Below are 18,475 nucleotides of genomic sequence, written 5' to 3'. Positions count from 1 at the left end.
CCCGTCGCTGTCGCTGTGTGTGACATCCAGCAACGACCTGGCCCCTGCTGTGAGGTCGCCGGTCGTTGCTGAATGTCCAGCTTCATTTTTTGGTCGTCACTCTCCCGCTGTGACACACACATCGCTGTGTGTGACAGCGAGAGAGCGACGAAATGAAGCGATCAGGAGCCGGCACTGGCAGCTGCGGTAAGCTGTAACCAGCGTAAACATCGGGTAACCAAGGGAAGACCTTTCCCTGGTTACCCGATGTTTACGCTGGTTACCAGCCTCCGCTCTTGCTGCCAGTGCCGGCTCCTGCACTGTGACATGTGGCTGCAGTACACATCAGGTAATTAACCCGATGCATACTGTAGCAAGGAGAGCAAGGAGCCAGCGCTAATCAGTGTGCGCGGCTCCCTGCTCTCTGCACTGTGACATGTAGCTGCAGCACACATCGGGTTAATTAACCCGATGTGTACTGCACCTAGGAGAGCAAGGAGCCAGCGCTAAGCGCGGCTCCCTGCTCTCTACACATGTAGCACAGCGACGTTATGATCGCTGCTTCTGCTGTGTTTGACAGCTAAGCAGCGATCATAACAGCGACTTACAAGGTCGCTGTTACGTCACCGAAAATGGTGACGTAACAGCGACGTCGTTGTCGCTTAGTGTGACACCAGCTTAACCCTGCACGGGTTTAAGTAGCAATGAGGGGCGGGTGTAAGCATTCATTTCCTTATTGTGGAACACAAGCAGTGGAGAAAATGAAACGCAAGCTATGTGTGCAGTGAAACCAGGAGCATGCGAAGTGTAATCAGGAAGAGAATAACAACGTAAACCGCTCCAGAGGAATTGTTCCTGAGATTCAGCGTGTCTGAAAGAGATAGTAATCACTCATCAGCCATAAGGAACATAGCGACACATTAGTAAAGAGACTATGATTAAGATAATGATTTTAGCTATTAGATTTACCATATTTTTCGCTTTATAAGACGCACCTGATTATAAGACACATCCCCAAATTTGGTGAAGGAAAAGAGAATTTTTTTTTTTTAATGTGAAATGGGGTCCATCTTATAATGCCAGTGTCCCTCTAACAAATTAAACTGCACATCAGCTTCCAATAGAATTGTTGGTGTGCGGGAGATACAGTATAAGCAATGTGCTGCACTGGTTTGCAGAAAGTACGATACTATATCCACAAATGCAAATTGATAGAAATGTTATGTAGAATATACTGTACTGTGCAATGGTATACTGTATACAGTACATATGGACAGAAACTTATTCCAGAGCGGGTCAGAGCGCGGTGAAAGGACAGAACCAGACGTGTGCACAGTCAGTATTTGCTCTTATTGCAAAGCATTGCTCTTAAACCAAGTTACAAATTTTTAAAAAGCTTTGCTTGTCTTGCAAAACGCTCTCAAACCAAGTTACTCTTAAACCAAGGTTCCACTGTACATGGTCTGTTATCAGGTATTAATATTTTGTTCTCTTGTTATCTTTCTCATTATCATAGAGTCATAAAAAAACGAAGAAGGCAAATAGCCGAAACGTTTTTGTTGTTATCATTTTATATCCTCAATAATAAAAGGATTATTCACAACATTAATTTTGAGTGCCGGAGTTTGTCTTACATTATAGTTATATTTTTCTCCAGAGCACCTGAAAATGCAGTGAGCTTAGCCATACTCCTTTTTTATGTATGTTTTTTAGGCTTTAGCTCCCGTTTACCTGTCTATAAGAAATTGATAGACTAATAAATAGGCTGACATGTCTCAGAACACGTTCTCCTATAATGATGAACAGTCATCCTCTATTGTTTCCCGGGTAATAACTTCTGGACAATTTTTGTTTACTCCTACGGAAGAGACTAGAACGAAAGACTATGAAAGAGAATTGAAGCATCAAACCGCCCTGGAATTGCACCTGATTACATTAGCTGAGTATCACAAAATGAGACGTATTCCCAGAGGACTTAGAGTTTCGTTGCGTCCAACCCTTTTCTCTGATAACTCTGATTTTTGCTCTACCTTCGAACAAATATTGAATAAATGTTCGTTTGATCTCATGACATTGACCATAGACTACTTACAGAAGGAATTGGAAGGTATCTCTAAGAGCATTTCCACTATTGAAGATCAGCTTTCTAACACATTCTCTTCAACGGATCTTGGCAACATAAAATCAAAGTTGGACACTACTATAAATGAATATAAGAAGATCCTACAGGATCATAAAAGAGCGAAATTTTCGCGTGATGAGGACGATTATAAAAAAGGCCGCGTATATAGATGGCGTTGTGGAGAACCCGCTCCTCGTCATCGCTTTTATCCTAAAATGGAATGTCCTTCTTCAGCAAGCTCAGGAAGTGAGCAAGACACTTCTTTTTTAGGCCCACGACGTCCTTATATTCCAAGAGGACGAGGAGGGAAAAGAGGAAGACCTCATACCGGAGAGCGGATTGTGACACGGTGCCAGGTAGGATGGATCTCATCTTCAATATATCCTCGTACACCTTGTCCCCCATTGAGTCGCAGGTGTTACAAAAAGGATTAAGCTTCTGCCCTACACCTAGTTTTGACACCTTTAGGTTAGATCAAGAATTAAATAGATTTTTTAGATCTCTTAGACTGAAGGCTCATTTTCAGACACAATGTGCTCAAGATATCTCTGATATTACCCCAGTGAGTTCTGAAACTCCACAATTTTCATTACAAAAGTTGAATTTATATACGCATAGTAATTTTATGCCTCCCCGTTCTTACCACCCCGTGGAGACATATATTTCATTGGTTAAAACTGATGTAGAAGCCTTCATCAATAGAGTCAAAAATGGTGATTTACATATCAAACGGAATTTGACCTCAGAAGAGTCACAGGCCCTTCGATCATTGAAGCTTAATCCTTCTATAATTATCAAACCCTCTGATAAAGGGGGTGCACTGGTAATTATGGACAAGAGTTATTATGTCTCTGAGATCCTAACCCAACTTGTGGACCGTGCCACATATACACCAGTCACTAGTGATCCTTCACCTACTATTAAAGAGATTATTCAGGATAGGATTGCTCATTATTCCAAGGTAGGGGTTATTGATATGAAGTTAGCAACATTTTTGAACAAGTCAAATCCGTTGATCCCTGTTTTTTATACTTTACCTAAAGTGCATAAAAATCTAAGGCATCCACCGGGACGACCCATTGTCGCCTCCACAAATTCTCTGTTGTCACCTTTAGCCATTACATTGGATCGTATCTTATCTCCATTAGTACCCAGTACTGCCTCATATTTACGTGATACCACCCATTTCCTTGATCATTTAAAATCTTTAGGAGAACTCTCCCCTGGCTCCATCCTGGTCACTCTTGATGTGAATTCACTTTATACGAGCATTGACCATGATTTGGGTCTTCAAGCAATGAGATGGTTTCTTCATACATACACTACTTTTTCACCAAGTCAGATAGAATTTTGTCTGGATCTGTTATCCATAGTTTTACAAAAAAAAATGTTTATGTTTCAGGATCAGTTTTATATTCAAAATAAAGGCACCGTGATGGGTTCAAACGTTGCGCCACCATACGCCAATATATCTATGGCTTATTTAGAATCATTATACGTTTATTCCCATCCTATTTTCCAATTACACATAACAACATGTGTTGTGAATGTTAGTTATGTCTTGGCTGCTGGGAGGCTCCCTCTGGTGGCCAGGAAGGGTTTGGACAGAGACCAGGTGGGTTGTGCAGTGGGTGTTTCCTTTCCTAATTCTCTGCTTATTTAAGTCCTCGTCTGATTGCAGGCTGTTGCCGGAAGTCAGTTGTACTTTGTATTTTCAGCCTGCTTAATCCTGCTCTACACCACATCTTTCCCAGATAAGTGCTTGCTCTTTATTTATTGTCTGGTTCTTTTGTTTATCTGGGTTTGTCATTTGTTGTGGTTGGTTTCAGTTTATTTCCTTCCAGGGATTTTCCCCCTCAGTGGATTGTTGAGGAACTCCCTGCAGTTCTGTGTGGAGTATAGCTCCTTTGGGTCCATGTGTTTATGGCTTGTTGAATTTGTTATAATTCTTGTTTTCTGTTCATTGGTATGACAAGGGCACCTGGTATAGGACGGAGTTCAGATCGAGCGATCTGAGGGCCTTTTTGTACTATCAGGAAGTTGGTATTTTGTAGGGTTTTTCTCTGGCTACCATCAGTCCCTTTCCTGTCCTTTCCTATTTTAGTCAGCGGGGGCCTCACCTTTTGCTAATCCTGTCATCTACCTGTGTATTGTGTTTTTCCTATATCACCGCAGTCTTTGAATGTGGGGGGCTTGCTATTCTTGTCTATTTTCTGAGGCAGAGAGTTATTCATCTTTCCTACCTTTAGGATAGTTAGTTCTCCGGCTGGGTTCGCGGTGCACAGGATGTTAGTTCACCCCTCGGCTACTTCTAGTTGTGTTGGTTAGTAAAAGGATGGCGGCCAGATTAGTTGCCAAGGCTCTTGTCACCTTTTTGCCAATGATGTGTGGTGATCTTCCATGGTTCCGGATCATAACAGTACATCCGGCCAAACAAATTTAAAGGGTACTTTTAAAAAGGAAAAAAAAAAAAAAAAAAGCTACTGAGAAATTTATTTATTTATTTTTTTTTGGTGTTTTTCCTCTTCTTCTTTGGGTTCTGTGGAAGATTTCTTTTGTCTAGCATGGATGAATTGGGTGAGCGTGTTGCTCATCTTGATGCTAAGGTTCGTCATATAGAGTCTCATCTTGCACAGACTCCCCTTGCAGAGCCTAAAATTCCCGTTCCTGAATTTTTTTTGGGAGATAGGTCGAGATTTTTGAGCTTCAAAAATAATTGTAGATTATTTTTTGACCTGCGCCCTAAGTCCTCAGGGAATCCTGTACAGCAGGTTAAGATTGTCATCTCCTTGCTGCGTGGTGACCCTCAGGACTGGGCCTTCTCTTTAGCGTCTGATGATCCGATTCTCAATGATGTGGACTCCTTTTTTCAGGCCTTGGGATTATTATATGACGAACCCAATATTGTGGACCAAGCAGAAAAGGTCTTGTTGTCCTTAACTCAGGGTTTGGATTCTGCAGAAACGTTTTGTCAGAAATTTCGTAAGTGGGCGGTCCTTACCAAATGGAATGATGATGCGCTTGCGGCTCTTTTTCGCAAGGGTATTGCGGATGCTGTGAAGGATGTAATGGTAGAATTTCCCGTCCCTTCTGGTCTTGATGCCTCTATGACCTTGGCCATTCAGATTGATAGGCGTTTACGTGATCGCAGGAAGATACCTGCTGGTTTTGTGCCTGTGGGACAGCCTTTGGAGCCTATGGAGTGTGATAGGGTCCTTTCTAATGCTAGTCGGCAGGGGTTCATACGGAAGAATAGACTGTGCTTCTATTGTGGAGACGCTTCTCATAACATCTCTGTCTGCCCTAAACGTGAAAGGAGATTGGCTACTTCTGTTACTGTGGGTTCTTTGCAACCAAAGTTTCTTTTGTCTGTCACATTGATTTGCTCATTGTCTTCCTTTTCTGCATTTGCCTTTGTGGACTCAGGGGCAGCGCTCAATTTGATGGATTTTGGGTTTGCTAGGGATTGTGGTTTTCCCATGGTTCCTTTGCAAACTCCTATTCCTTTAAGGGGCATTGATGCTACCCCTTTGGCAGAACATAAACCCCAATTTTGGATCCAGGTGTCTATGAGAGTTGCACCAGCGCATCAGGAAACTTGTACATTTTTAGTATTGCATAATCTACAGGATACCTTGGTACTGGGATTTCCGTGGTTGCAGACCCATAATCCGGTTCTTGACTGGAGATCCTTGTCGGTAGTTAGTTGGGGTTGTCAAGGTTTGCATCAGGACCTTTCCATGTCGTCCACGTCTGCTCAGGCAGTTGATGTTCCGGCTTTCTTGTCTGATTTCCGTGATGTATTTAATGACCAGGAATCTGATTCTCTGCCCCCACACCGGGACTGTGACTGTGCCATTGAGTTGGTGCCCGGTTGTAAATTTCCCAAGGGGCGGATTTTCAACTTGTCTGTGCCCGAACATGATGCCATGCGGTCATACATCAGAGAATCATTGGAGAAGGGGCACATTCGGCCCTCATCTTCTCCTTTGGGTGCTGGCTTCTTCTTTGTTGCTAAGAAAGATGGTTCGTTGAGGCCTTGTATTGATTACCGTCTTCTTAATAAAATTACAGTCAAATATCAGTACCCTTTGCCTCTGATGTCTGATCTGTTTTCTAGAGTGCAGAGTGCCAAATGGTTTACGAAACTGGATCTCAAGGGTGCGTATAATCTCATCCTTATTAAGGAGGGTGATGAATGGAAGACGGCTTTTAATACTCCTGAGGGGCATTTTGAGTACCTAGTGATGCCTTTTGGGCTCACTAATGCACCCTCCGTCTTCCAGGCCTTCATGAATGATATTTTTCGGGACCTTATTGGTAAATTTTTGATTGTGTATTTGGATGACATCTTGATTTTTTCTGATGATTGGGACTCTCATGTGGGGCAAGTACAGGAGGTTTTTCAGATACTTAAGGATAATGCACTGTACGTTAAGGGGTCAAAGTGCCTCTTTGGGGTGCAAAGGATTTCCTTTTTGGGCTTCATCCTGTCTCCCTTCCGTTATTGAAATGGACCCGGTTAAGGTTCAGGCTATTTACGACTGGGTGCAACCGACTTCTCTAAAATCCCTGCAGCGGTTTGCTAATTTTTACCGTAAATTTATAGCCAATTTTTCTGCCATTGTCAAACCTCTGACAGATTTGACAAAGAAGGGAGCTGATGCTGAGCATTGGACCCCTGAGGCTATTGTGGCCTTCCAGGAGCTTAAAAGGCGATTCACTTCTGCCCCAGTTCTGCAGCAACCTGATGTGTCTCGCCCATTTCAAGTTGAGATCGATGCCTCAGAGATCGGAGCAGGTGCTGTTCTGTCTCAACGAGACGCTACTTCGGGTAAACTTAAGCCCTGTGCCTTTTTCTCTCGGAAGTTTGCTCCTTCTGAACGGAATTATGATGTGGGCAACCGGGAATTATTAGCTATGAAGTGGGCATTTGAAGAGTGGAGGCATTGGTTGGAGGGGGATAGGCATCAAGTGGTGGTGATTACGGACCACAAGAATCTCATCTATCTGGAATCGGCCAAGAGGTTGAATCCTCGGCAGGCCAGGTGGGCTTTGTTTTTTACCCGGTTTAATTTTGTGGTCTCTTTTTTGCCGGGCACCAAGAATGTTAAGGCCGATGCCCTTTCCAGGAGTTTCTGCGCTGACTCTTTGGAGGTTGTCGAACCGTCTACTATCCTGAATGATGGTGTAGTTTTCTCGGCTATTTCGCCTGATCTGCGGTTGGCACTGGCGGAATTTCAGGGGGATAAACCTGAGAGATGTCCTACAGGGAAACTGTTTGTCCCAGACCAATGGAGAGACCGAGTTGTCTCTGAGGTTCATTGCTCTGTTTTGGAGGGTCATCCTGGCATTGTTGGTACTAGAAATCTTGTGAGACGCTCTTTTTGGTGGCCTTCCCTGTCCCGAGATGTCCGTCGTTTTGTGTAGTCGTGTGGAGTTTGTTCTAGGTCCAAGCCCTGTTGTTCACGTTCTAGTGGGCTATTATTGTCTTTGCCTGTACCTAAGAAACCTTGGACGCACATCTCTATGGATTTTATTTCAGAGCTTCCCGTCTCTCAGAAAATGACTGTGATTTGGGTGATCTGTGACAGATTCTCCAAGATGGTCCACTTGGTTCCCCTATCTAAGTTGCCGTCTTCATCAGAGTTGGTGCCTTTGTTTTTGCAACATGTTGTCCGTTTGCATGGTATTCCCGAAAACATAGTTTCTGACAGAGGGGTGCAGTTTGTATCCAGGTTTTGGATGATTTTTGCTCCAAATTGGGTGTTCAGCTGTCTTTCTCCTCGGCGTTTCATCCCCAGACCAACGGTCAGACTGAAAGTGCTAACCAGACCCTGGAGACCTATTTACGGTGTTTTGTTTTTGTGGATCAGGATGACTGGGTTTCGTTTTTGCCTTTGGCTGAATTTGCCCTTAACAATAGAGCTAGCTCTACCACGTTGGTGTCCCCCTTTTTCTGCAATTTTGTGTATCACCCTAGGTTCCTCTCAGGGCAGCTTGAGGCGTCTGACTGTCCGGGGGTGGATTCGGTGGTCGACAGAATGCAGCAGATTTGGGGGCAGGTAGTGGATAAATTGTTTCAGTCCCAAGAAACTGCCCAAAAGTTTGCCAACCGGCGTCGGACTGTTGGTCCCCGGTTTAAAGTAGGGGACATGGTGTGGTTGTCCTCTAAAAATATTCCTATGAGAGTTCCGTCTCCTAAATTTAAGCCCAGATTTATTGGACCTTATAAGATTTCGGAGATTATTAATCCTGTATCTTTCCGTATGACTCTGCCTGCGTCATTTAAGATTCACAATGTCTTCCATAAGTCCTTGTTGAAGAAACATGTGGAGCCGGCAGTTCCAGCAGCAGCGCCTCCTGACCCTGTTTTGGTACAAGGGGATCTGGAGTATGAGGTTGAAAAAATTCTGGATTCCCGTCGCAGTAGGCGTCAGCTTCAGTACCTTGTGAAATGGAAGGGTTATGGGCAGGAGGATAACTCTTGGGTTGTGGCTTCTGACATTCATGCGGACAGGTTGGTTCGCGCCTTCCATCATGCTCATCCCGAGCGACCCGGTGGCGTGGGTGAGGGTTCGGTGACCCCTCCTCAAGGGGAGGGTACTGTTGTGAATGTTAGTTATGTCTTGGCTGCTGGGAGGCTCCCTCTGGTGGCCAGGAAGGGTTTGGACAGAGACCAGGTGGGTTGTGCAGTGGGTGTTTCCTTTCCTAATTCTCTGCTTATTTAAGTCCTGGTCTGATTGCAGGCTGTTGCCGGAAGTCAGTTGTACTTTGTATTTTCAGCCTGCTTAATCCTGCTCTACACCACATCTTTCCCAGATAAGTGCTTGGTCTTTATTTATTGTCTGGTTCTTTTGTTTATCTGGGTTTGTCATTTGTTGTGGTTGGTTTCAGTTTATTTCCTTCCAGGGATTTTCCCCCTCAGTGGATTGTTGAGGAACTCCCTGCAGTTCTGTGTGGAGTATAGCTCCTTTGGGTCCATGTGTTTATGGCTTGTTGAATTTGTTATAATTCTTGTTTTCTGTTCATTGGTATGACAAGGGCACCTGGTATAGGACGGAGTTCAGATCGAGCGATCTGAGGGCCTTTTTGTACTATCAGGAAGTTGGTATTTTGTAGGGTTTTTCTCTGGCTACCATCAGTCCCTTTCCTGTCCTTTCCTATTTTAGTCAGCGGGGGCCTCACCTTTTGCTAATCCTGTCATCTACCTGTGTATTGTGTTTTTCCTATATCACCGCAGTCTTTGAATGTGGGGGGCTTGTTATTCTTGTCTATTTTCTGAGGCAGAGAGTTATTCATCTTTCCTACCTTTAGGATAGTTAGTTCTCCGGCTGGGTTCGCGGTGCACAGGATGTTAGTTCACCCCTCGGCTACTTCTAGTTGTGTTGGTTAGTAAGGGGATGGCGGCCAGATTAGTTGCCAAGGCTCTTGTCACCTTTTTGCCAATGATGTGTGGTGATCTTCCATGGTTCCGGATCATAACTGACAAACAGCATGGATTCATGAAAGATAAGTCGTGTCTAACCAACCTGTTGGGGTTCTATGAGGGGGTAAGTTCAAACCTGGATATTGGTAATGCAGCTGATGTGATTTATTTGGACTTTACAAAGGCATTTGATACTGTACCACATAATAGCCTTATACTAAAGCTCCAGAAGCAAGGACTAGGGGACACAATATGCAACTGGGTAAGGAATTGGCTAAAAGATAGGAAACAAAGAGTAGTCATAAAGGGTACATTCTCTAAATGGGCTATAGTCAGCAGTGGGGTGCCGCAGGGATCTGTGCTTGGACCGATTCTTTTTAATCTCTTTATTAATGATCTTGTGGATGGGATTGATAGTACAGTGTCAGTCTTTGCCGATGACACCAAACTATGTAGGATATTAAAAACTGACCTGGATAGTACAATATTACAAAAAGATCTGGATAAGATGTCAGAATGGGCAGATACTTGGCAAATGAGATTTAATGTTGATAAATGTAAAGTAATGCACCTAGGACGGAGTAATCCTATAGCTGCGTATACATTAAATGGAAGTAAACTCGGGACTACAGAACAGGAGAAGGACTTGGGTATTCTCATTACAAATAAGCTGAGCAGCAGCACTCAATGTCAAGCAGCAGCTGCTAAAGCAAACAAGATTTTAGGGTGTATAAAAAGAGAGATTAGATCCCGTGATCCCAACGTATTGTTACCCCTCTATAAATCACTTGTAAGGCCACATCTGGAATACGGGATCCAGTTTTGGGCTCCACATTTTAAAAAGGACATTCAGAAGTTAGAGTCAGTTCAAAGGCGGGCAACTAGACTATTACAAGGAATGGAAGGCCTCCCATATGATGACAGGTTGAAAAAGTTAGATATGTTTAGCTTAGAAAAAAGACGTCTCAGAGGAGATCTCATTTATATGTATAAATACATGTGTGGTCAATATAAAGGACTGGCACATGACTTATTTCTTCCAAAGACAGTACTAAGGACCAGGGGGCACTCACTGCGAGTGGAAGAAAAGCGATTCCGACAGCTAAATAGGAAAGGGTTCTTTACAGTTAGAGCAGTCAGACTGTGGAATGCCCTACCACAAGAGGTAGTAATGGCAGATACTATAACAGCTTTTAAAAAAGGGCTGGATGATTTCCTCAGTACACAAAACATTGTTGGTTATAAATGACTTAGTGACTAAATGTAGAACTGGTGGAGGAAGGTTGAACTAGATGGACCTAGGTCTTTTTTCAACCTAAGTAACTATGTAACTATGTAATAACAGTACATCCGGCCAAACAAATTTAAAGGGTACTCTTAAAAAGGAAAAAAAAAAAAAAAAAAGCTACTGAGAAATTTATTTATTTATTTTTTTTTGGTGTTTTTCCTCTTCTTCTTTGGGTTCTGTGGAAGATTTCTTTTGTCTAGCATGGATGAATTGGGTGAGCATGTTGCTCATCTTGATGCTAAGGTTCATCATATAGAGTCTTATCTTGCACAGACTCCCCTTGCAGAGCCTAAAATTCCCGTTCCTGAATTTTTTTCGGGAGATAGGTCGAGATTTTTGAGCTTCAAAAATAATTGTAGATTATTTTTTGACCTGCGCCCTAAGTCCTCAGGGAATCCTGTACAGCAGGTTAAGATTGTCATCTCCTTGCTGCGTGGTGACACTCAGGACTGGGCCTTCTCTTTAGCGTCTGATGATCCGATTCTCAATGATGTGGACTCCTTTTTTCAGGCCTTGGGATTATTATATGACGAACCCAATATTGTGGACCAAGCAGAAAAAGTCTTGTTGTCCTTAACTCAGGGTTTGGATTCTGCAGAAACATTTTGTCAGAAATTTCGTAAGTGGGCGGTCCTTACCAAATGGAATGATGATGCGCTTGCGGCTCTTTTTCGCAAGGGTATTGCGGATGCTGTGAAGGATGTAATGGTAGGATTTCCCGTCCCTTCTGGTCTTGATGCCTCTATGACCTTGGCCATTCAGATTGATAGGCGTTTACGTGAGCGCAGGAAGATACCTGCTGGTTTTGTGCCTGTGGGACAGCCTTTGGAGCCTATGGAGTGTGATAGGGTCCTTTCTAATGCTAGTCGGCAGGGGTTCATACGGAAGAATAGACTGTGCTTCTATTGTGGAGACGCTTCTCATAACATCTCTGTCTGCCCTAAACGTGAAAGGAGATTGGCTACTTCTGTTACTGTGGGTTCTTTGCAACCAAAGTTTCTTTTGTCTGTCACATTGATTTGCTCATTGTCTTCCTTTTCTGCATTTGCCTTTGTGGACTCAGGGGCAGCGCTCAATTTGATGGATTTTGGGTTTGCTAGGGATTGTGGTTTTCCCATGGTTCCTTTGCAAACTCCTATTCCTTTAAGGGGCATTGATGCTACCCCTTTGGCAGAACATAAACCCCAATTTTGGATCCAGGTGTCTATGAGAGTTGCACCAGCGCATCAGGAAACTTGTACATTTTTAGTATTGCATAATCTACAGGATACCTTGGTACTGGGATTTCCGTGGTTGCAGACCCATAATCCGGTTCTTGACTGGAGATCCTTGTCGGTAGTTAGTTGGGGTTGTCAAGGTTTGCATCAGGACCTTTCCGTGTCGTCCACGTCTGCTCAGGCAGTTGATGTTCCGGCTTTCTTGTCTGATTTCCGGGATGTATTTAATGACCAGGAATCTGATTCTCTGCCCCCACACCGGGACTGTGACTATGCCATTGAGTTGGTGCCCGGTTGTAAATTTCCCAAGGGGCGGATTTTCAACTTGTCTGTGCCCGAACATGATGCCATGCGGTCATACATCAGAGAATCATTGGAGAAGGGGCACATTCGGCCCTCATCTTCTCCTTTGGGTGCTGGCTTCTTCTTTGTTGCTAAGAAAGATGGTTCGTTGAGGCCTTGTATTGATTACCGTCTTCTTAATAAAATTACAGTCAAATATCAGTACCCTTTGCCTCTGATGTCTGATCTGTTTTCTAGAGTGCAGAGTGCCAAATGGTTTACGAAACTGGATCTCAAGGGTGCGTATAATCTCATCCGTATTAAGGAGGGTGATGAATGGAAGATGGCTTTTAATACTCCTGAGGGGCATTTTGAGTACCTAGTGATGCCTTTTGGGCTCACTAATGCACCCTCCGTCTTCCAGGCCTTCATGAATGATATTTTTCAGGACCTTATTGGCAAATTTTTGATTGTGTATTTGGATGACATCTTGATTTTTTCTGATGATTGGGACTCTCATGTGGGGCAAGTACAGGAGGTTTTTCAGATACTTAAGGATAATGCACTGTACGTTAAGGGGTCAAAGTGCCTCTTTGGGGTGCAAAGGATTTCCTTTTTGGGCTTCATCCTGTCTCCCTTCCGTTATTGAAATGGACCCGGTTAAGGTTCAGGCTATTTACGACTGGGTGCAACCGACTTCTCTAAAATCCCTGCAGCGGTTTGCTAATTTTTACCGTAAATTTATAGCCAATTTTTCTGCCATTGTCAAACCTCTGACAGATTTGACAAAGAAGGGAGCTGATGCTGAGCATTAGACCCCTGAGGCTATTGTGGCCTTCCAGGAGCTTAAAAGGCGATTCACTTCTGCCCCAGTTCTGCAGCAACCTGATGTGTCTCGCCCATTTCAAGTTGAGATCGATGCCTCAGAGATCGGAGCAGGTGCTGTTCTGTCTCAACGAGACGCTACTTCGGGTAAACTTAAGCCCTGTGCCTTTTTCTCTCGGAAGTTTGCTCCTTCTGAACGGAATTATGATGTGGGGAACCGGGAATTATTAGCTATGAAGTGGGCATTTGAAGAGTGGAGGCATTGGTTGGAGGGGGCTAGGCATCAAGTGGTGGTGATTACGGACCACAAGAATCTCATCTCTCTGGAATCGGCCAAGAGGTTGAATCCTCGGCAGGCCAGGTGGGCTTTGTTTTTTACCCGGTTTAATTTTGTGGTCTCTTTTTTGCCGGGCACCAAGAATGTTAAGGCCGATGCCCTTTCCAGGAGTTTCTGCGCTGACTCTTTGGAGGTTGTCGAACCGTCTACTATCCTGAATGATGGTGTAGTTTTCTCGGCTATTTCGCCTGAGCTGCGGTTGGCACTGGCGGAATTTTAGGGGGATAAACCTGAGAGATGTCCTACAGGGAAACTGTTTGTCCCAGACCAATGGAGAGACCGAGTTGTCTCTGAGGTTCATTGCTCTGTTTTGGCGGGTCATCCTGGCATTTTTGGTACTCGGGATCTTGTGAGACGCTCTTTTTGGTGGCCTTCCCTGTCCCGAGATGTCCGTCGTTTTGTGCAGTCGTGTGGAGTTTGTTCTAGGTCCAAGCCCTGTTGTTCACGTTCTAGTGGGCTATTATTGCCTTTGCCTGTACCTAAGAAACCTTGGACGCACATCTCTATGGATTTTATTTCAGAGCTTCCCGTCTCTCAGAAAATGACTGTGATTTGGGTGATCTGTGACAGATTCTCCAAGATGGTCCACTTGGTTCCCCTATCTAAGTTGCCGTCTTCATCAGAGTTGGTGCCTTTGTTTTTGCAACATGTTGTCCGTTTGCATGGTATTCCCGAAAACATTGTTTCTGACAGAGGGGTGCAGTTTGTATCCAGGTTTTGGAGGATTTTTTGCTCCAAATTGGGTGTTCAGCTGTCTTTCTCCTCGGCGTTTCATCCCCAGACCAACGGTCAGACTGAAAGGGCTAACCAGACCCTGGAGACCTATTTACGGTGTTTTGTTTCTGCGGATCAGGATGACTGGGTTTCGTTTTTGTCTTTGGCTGAATTTGCCCTTAACAATAGAGCTAGCTCTACCACGTTGGTGTCCCCCTTTTTCTGCAATTTTGGGTATCACCCTAGGTTCCTCTCAGGGCAGCTTGAGGCGTCTGACTGTCCGGGGGTGGATTCAGTGGTCGACAGAATGCAGCAGATTTGGGGGCAGGTAGTGGATAAATTGTTTCAGTACCAAGAAACTGCCCAAAGGTTTGCCAACCGGCGTCGGACTGTTGGTCCCCGGTTTAAAGTAGGGGACATGGTGTGGTTGTCCTCTAAAAATATTCCTATGAGAGTTCCGTCTCCTAAATTTAAGCCCAGATTTATTGGACCTTATAAGATTTCGGAGATTATTAATCCTGTATCTTTCCGTTTGACTATGCCTGCGTCATTTAAGATTCACAATGTCTTCCATAAGTACTTGTTGAAGAAACATGTGGAGCCGGCAGTTCCTGCAGCAGCGCCTCCTGACCCTGTTTTGGTACAAGGGGATCTGGAGTATGAGGTTGAAAAAATTCTGGATTCCCGTCGCAGTAGGCGTCAGCTTCAGTACCTTGTGAAATGGAAGGGTTATGGGCAGGAGGATAACTCTTGGGTTGTGGCTTCTGACATTCATGCGGACAGGTTGGTTCGCGCCTTCCATCATGCTCATCCCGAGCGACCCGGTGGCGTGGGTGAGGGTTCGGTGACCCCTCCTCAAGGGGGGGGGTACTGTTGTGAATGTTAGTTATGTCTTGGCTGCTGGGAGGCTCCCTCTGGTGGCCAGGAAGGGTTTGGACAGAGACCAGGTGGGTTGTGCAGTGGGTGTTTCCTTTCCTAATTCTCTGCTTATTTGAGTCCTGGTCTGATTGCAGGCTGTTGCCGGAAGTCAGTTGTACTTTGTATTTTCAGCCTGCTTAATCCTGCTCTACACCACATCTTTCCCAGATAAGTGCTTGCTCTTTATTTATTGTCTGGTTCTTTTGTTTATCTGGGTTTGTCATTTGTTGTGGTTGGTTTCAGTTTATTTCCTTCCAGGGATTTTCCCCCTCAGTGGATTGTTGAGGAACTCCCTGCAGTTCTGTGTGGAGTATAGCTCCTTTGGGTCCATGTGTTTATGGCTTGTTGAATTTGTTATAATTCTTGTTTTCTGTTCATTGGTATGACAAGGGCACCTGGTATAGGACGGAGTTCAGATCGAGCGATCTGAGGGCCTTTTTGTACTATCAGGAAGTTGGTATTTTGTAGGGTTTTTCTCTGGCTACCATCAGTCCCTTTCCTGTCCTTTCCTATTTTAGTCAGCGGGGGCCTCACCTTTTGCTAATCCTGTCATCTACCTGTGTATTGTGTTTTTCCTATATCACCGCAGTCTTTGAATGTGGGGGGCTTGCTATTCTTGTCTATTTTCTGAGGCAGAGAGTTATTCATCTTTCCTACCTTTAGGATAGTTAGTTCTCCGGCTGGGTTCGCGGTGCACAGGATGTTAGTTCACCCCTCGGCTACTTCTAGTTGTGTTGGTTAGTAAGGGGATGGCGGCCAGATTAGTTGCCAAGGCTCTTGTCACCTTTTTGCCAATGATGTGTGGTGATCTTCCATGGGTCCGGATCATAACAAACATGGAAAAGATTTTTTGATGATGTTTTTCTCATCTTTAATGGTCCTAGTGTCGTCTTTGAAGAATTCTTCCAGTATATTAATCAGCAAGTACCTGGTTTAACATTTACTAAGCATATAGATCCCCATACTATCAATTTTTAGACACTTTGATTACTATTGATCCTTGCGGCATCATTTCATCTGATTTATATGTAAAAGAAACTGATAGGAATAGTTTATTACATTATGATAGTTGCCATCCACGTCATCTCAAACAGTCTTTACCTTATTTACAGCACAAACGGGTGGCTCGGATAGTGTCAGATTCTACGCAACGAACCCTTAGACATAAGGATATTCAAGATAAATTTATACAGAGGGGTTATCCCCCACATGTTGCTGATTTTAATCCAAAAGCCACTGTTGAAAGGAGGAAGCGACAGGGTCCCTTTGTAACATTTGTAAATACCTTTCACCCATATCATCCTGTCCTTAGAGGCATAATCCTAAAACACTGGCGGCTTTTACATCAGTCCTATCCAGATGTGGACGAATTTGCCGTCGCCCCCCTTATTTAGTTTTAAACGACCTTCAAATTTGAAAAATTTCTTGGTTAGAGCCAATATAGGGTCCTCTATTCGAAAATCTAGACAGACTTTCTTGGCCACACCTAAGCAGGATAATTATCCCTGCCTTCGATGTCCACAGTGTTTAAATATGGTGAGGGGTAATTCCTTTACACATCCTCATACTGGTAAAGTTTTTTATATCAATGATTTTTTCACATGCGATACATCATACGTTATTTACTTACTAAAGTGCCCGTGCGGTCTCGGGTATGTTGGGGAAACTACCCAGCATATCCGGGACCGCATTGGCAAGCACAAATCGACCATCAGGTGTAAATTGATGATGCTGCCAATCCCCCACCATTTTTTGACACTGGGACATACAATTTCCCAGTTAAGGTTTCAAATTTTGGAACATGTTCCCCCGATGAGACGTGGAGGGGACAGGGTGAAGAAACTCAAAGAGAGTGAGTCTTTTTGGATCCACACTCTTAGAACCCTGTCCCCCCATGGTCTCAATCGGGAATATGACTCATTTACATGAATTTATATTAAGGGGAGTGAGTTTTGTCTATAACTGTACTTTTCCTATTGTATTCCTTAAATTTGTATACATTTATAGTTTATGCCTCCAGGATTTTTATAAAGAGATGTGTCTCCCATTAAATATGGTTTACCCAGATTACAGTAATGTATTGTGGCACATATTATAATAATCATAATATTATAGCATAATTATCTGCTAAATTTATCTTGGCCATTTAAATCTAGTAGCTAAAATCATTATCTTAATCATAGTCTCTTTACTAATGTGTCGCTATGTTCTTCATGGCTGATGAGTGATTACTATCTCTTTCAGACACGCTGAATCTCAGGAACAATTCCTCTGGAGTGGTTTACGTTGTTATTCTCTTCCTGATTACACTGCGCATGCTCCTGGTTTCACTGCACACACATAGCTTGCGTTTCATTTTCTCCACCGCTTGTTTTCCACAATAAGGAAATGAATGCTTACACCCGCCCCTCATTGCTACTTAAACCCGTGCAGGGTTAAGGCCCCTTTACACACTGAGACTTTCTAGCGATCCCACCAGCGATCCCAACCTGGCCAGGATCGCTACAAAGTCTCTGGTGAGTCGCTGGTGAGCTGTCAAACAGGCGAACCTGCCCAACGACGCAACAGCGATACGGACCTGCAGAACGACCTAGCTAGTCATTGGGGACGTTGTAAAGCAGCTTTTTGAAAGGGAAGTCGCTAACGAAGTCGCTGTAAAGGCCCCTTTACACACTGAGACTTTCTAGCGATCATGCTGCACAGCGGGAAACAAAGGACCAAAGAATGGTCCTGAGAGATGTGTAGCCATCAGCAACTTCACAGCAGGGGCCAGGTCGCTGATGTGTTTCACACACTGCAATGTCGCTGGGGAGGTCGCTATTACGTCACAAAACCGGTGACGTTACAGCGATGTCGTTTGCGATGTTGCAGTGTGTAAAGCCACCTTTACTCTTTCACTCACTTTTCCTCTGGTCACTGGTGAAGCAGGTAATGAATGGATGGGTGCTTGTAGCTTGTTATTTGATGTCTCTCTGACAGGAATTCTTATCTTATCTTGTTTCCTTTGTAGTCTTCAAACTCCCACTATCACCAATGGTAATTAAACCTCTTATATATTCCCTTTGTTCCTCCTTTCTACTTTAATTTTTACTGACAGCACCCTTTCTCTATATCATAGATCTTTTCTTCTCATTAATGCCGGATGTTCCCTGACTATGGGCAATTTATTATAACAGATTCCTTGATATAAAGCTATGTTAGAGGTAGGTATTCCTACCTATATAGAAGGTGGAATTATTTATGCTTCACTTTACTGACATTAAATTTGTCAATTAATTCCCTATATAGTCTTTCTATGAGACAATTTCCCATTTTTATATTTTTTTATATTTTTTCTTCCTGATAAGCGAATGCTTAGTTTAAT

General features: G+C 43.8%; 1 protein-coding gene across 1 annotated transcript in view; it reads right to left on the bottom strand.

Annotated features, from left to right (window-relative positions):
* LOC142312183 (uncharacterized) overlaps window positions 1-18,475 on the bottom strand; it is a 133,702-nt gene that overhangs the window by 44,350 nt on the left and 70,877 nt on the right. The window lies entirely within an intron of this gene.

Source organism: Anomaloglossus baeobatrachus, chromosome 5 (genome assembly GCF_048569485.1).
Source record: "Anomaloglossus baeobatrachus isolate aAnoBae1 chromosome 5, aAnoBae1.hap1, whole genome shotgun sequence".
In the NCBI taxonomy this organism is placed as follows: domain Eukaryota; kingdom Metazoa; phylum Chordata; class Amphibia; order Anura; family Aromobatidae; genus Anomaloglossus; species Anomaloglossus baeobatrachus.
Note: the sequence above shows the minus strand (reverse complement) of the source record. Positions and strands in the feature narration are given on the sequence as shown.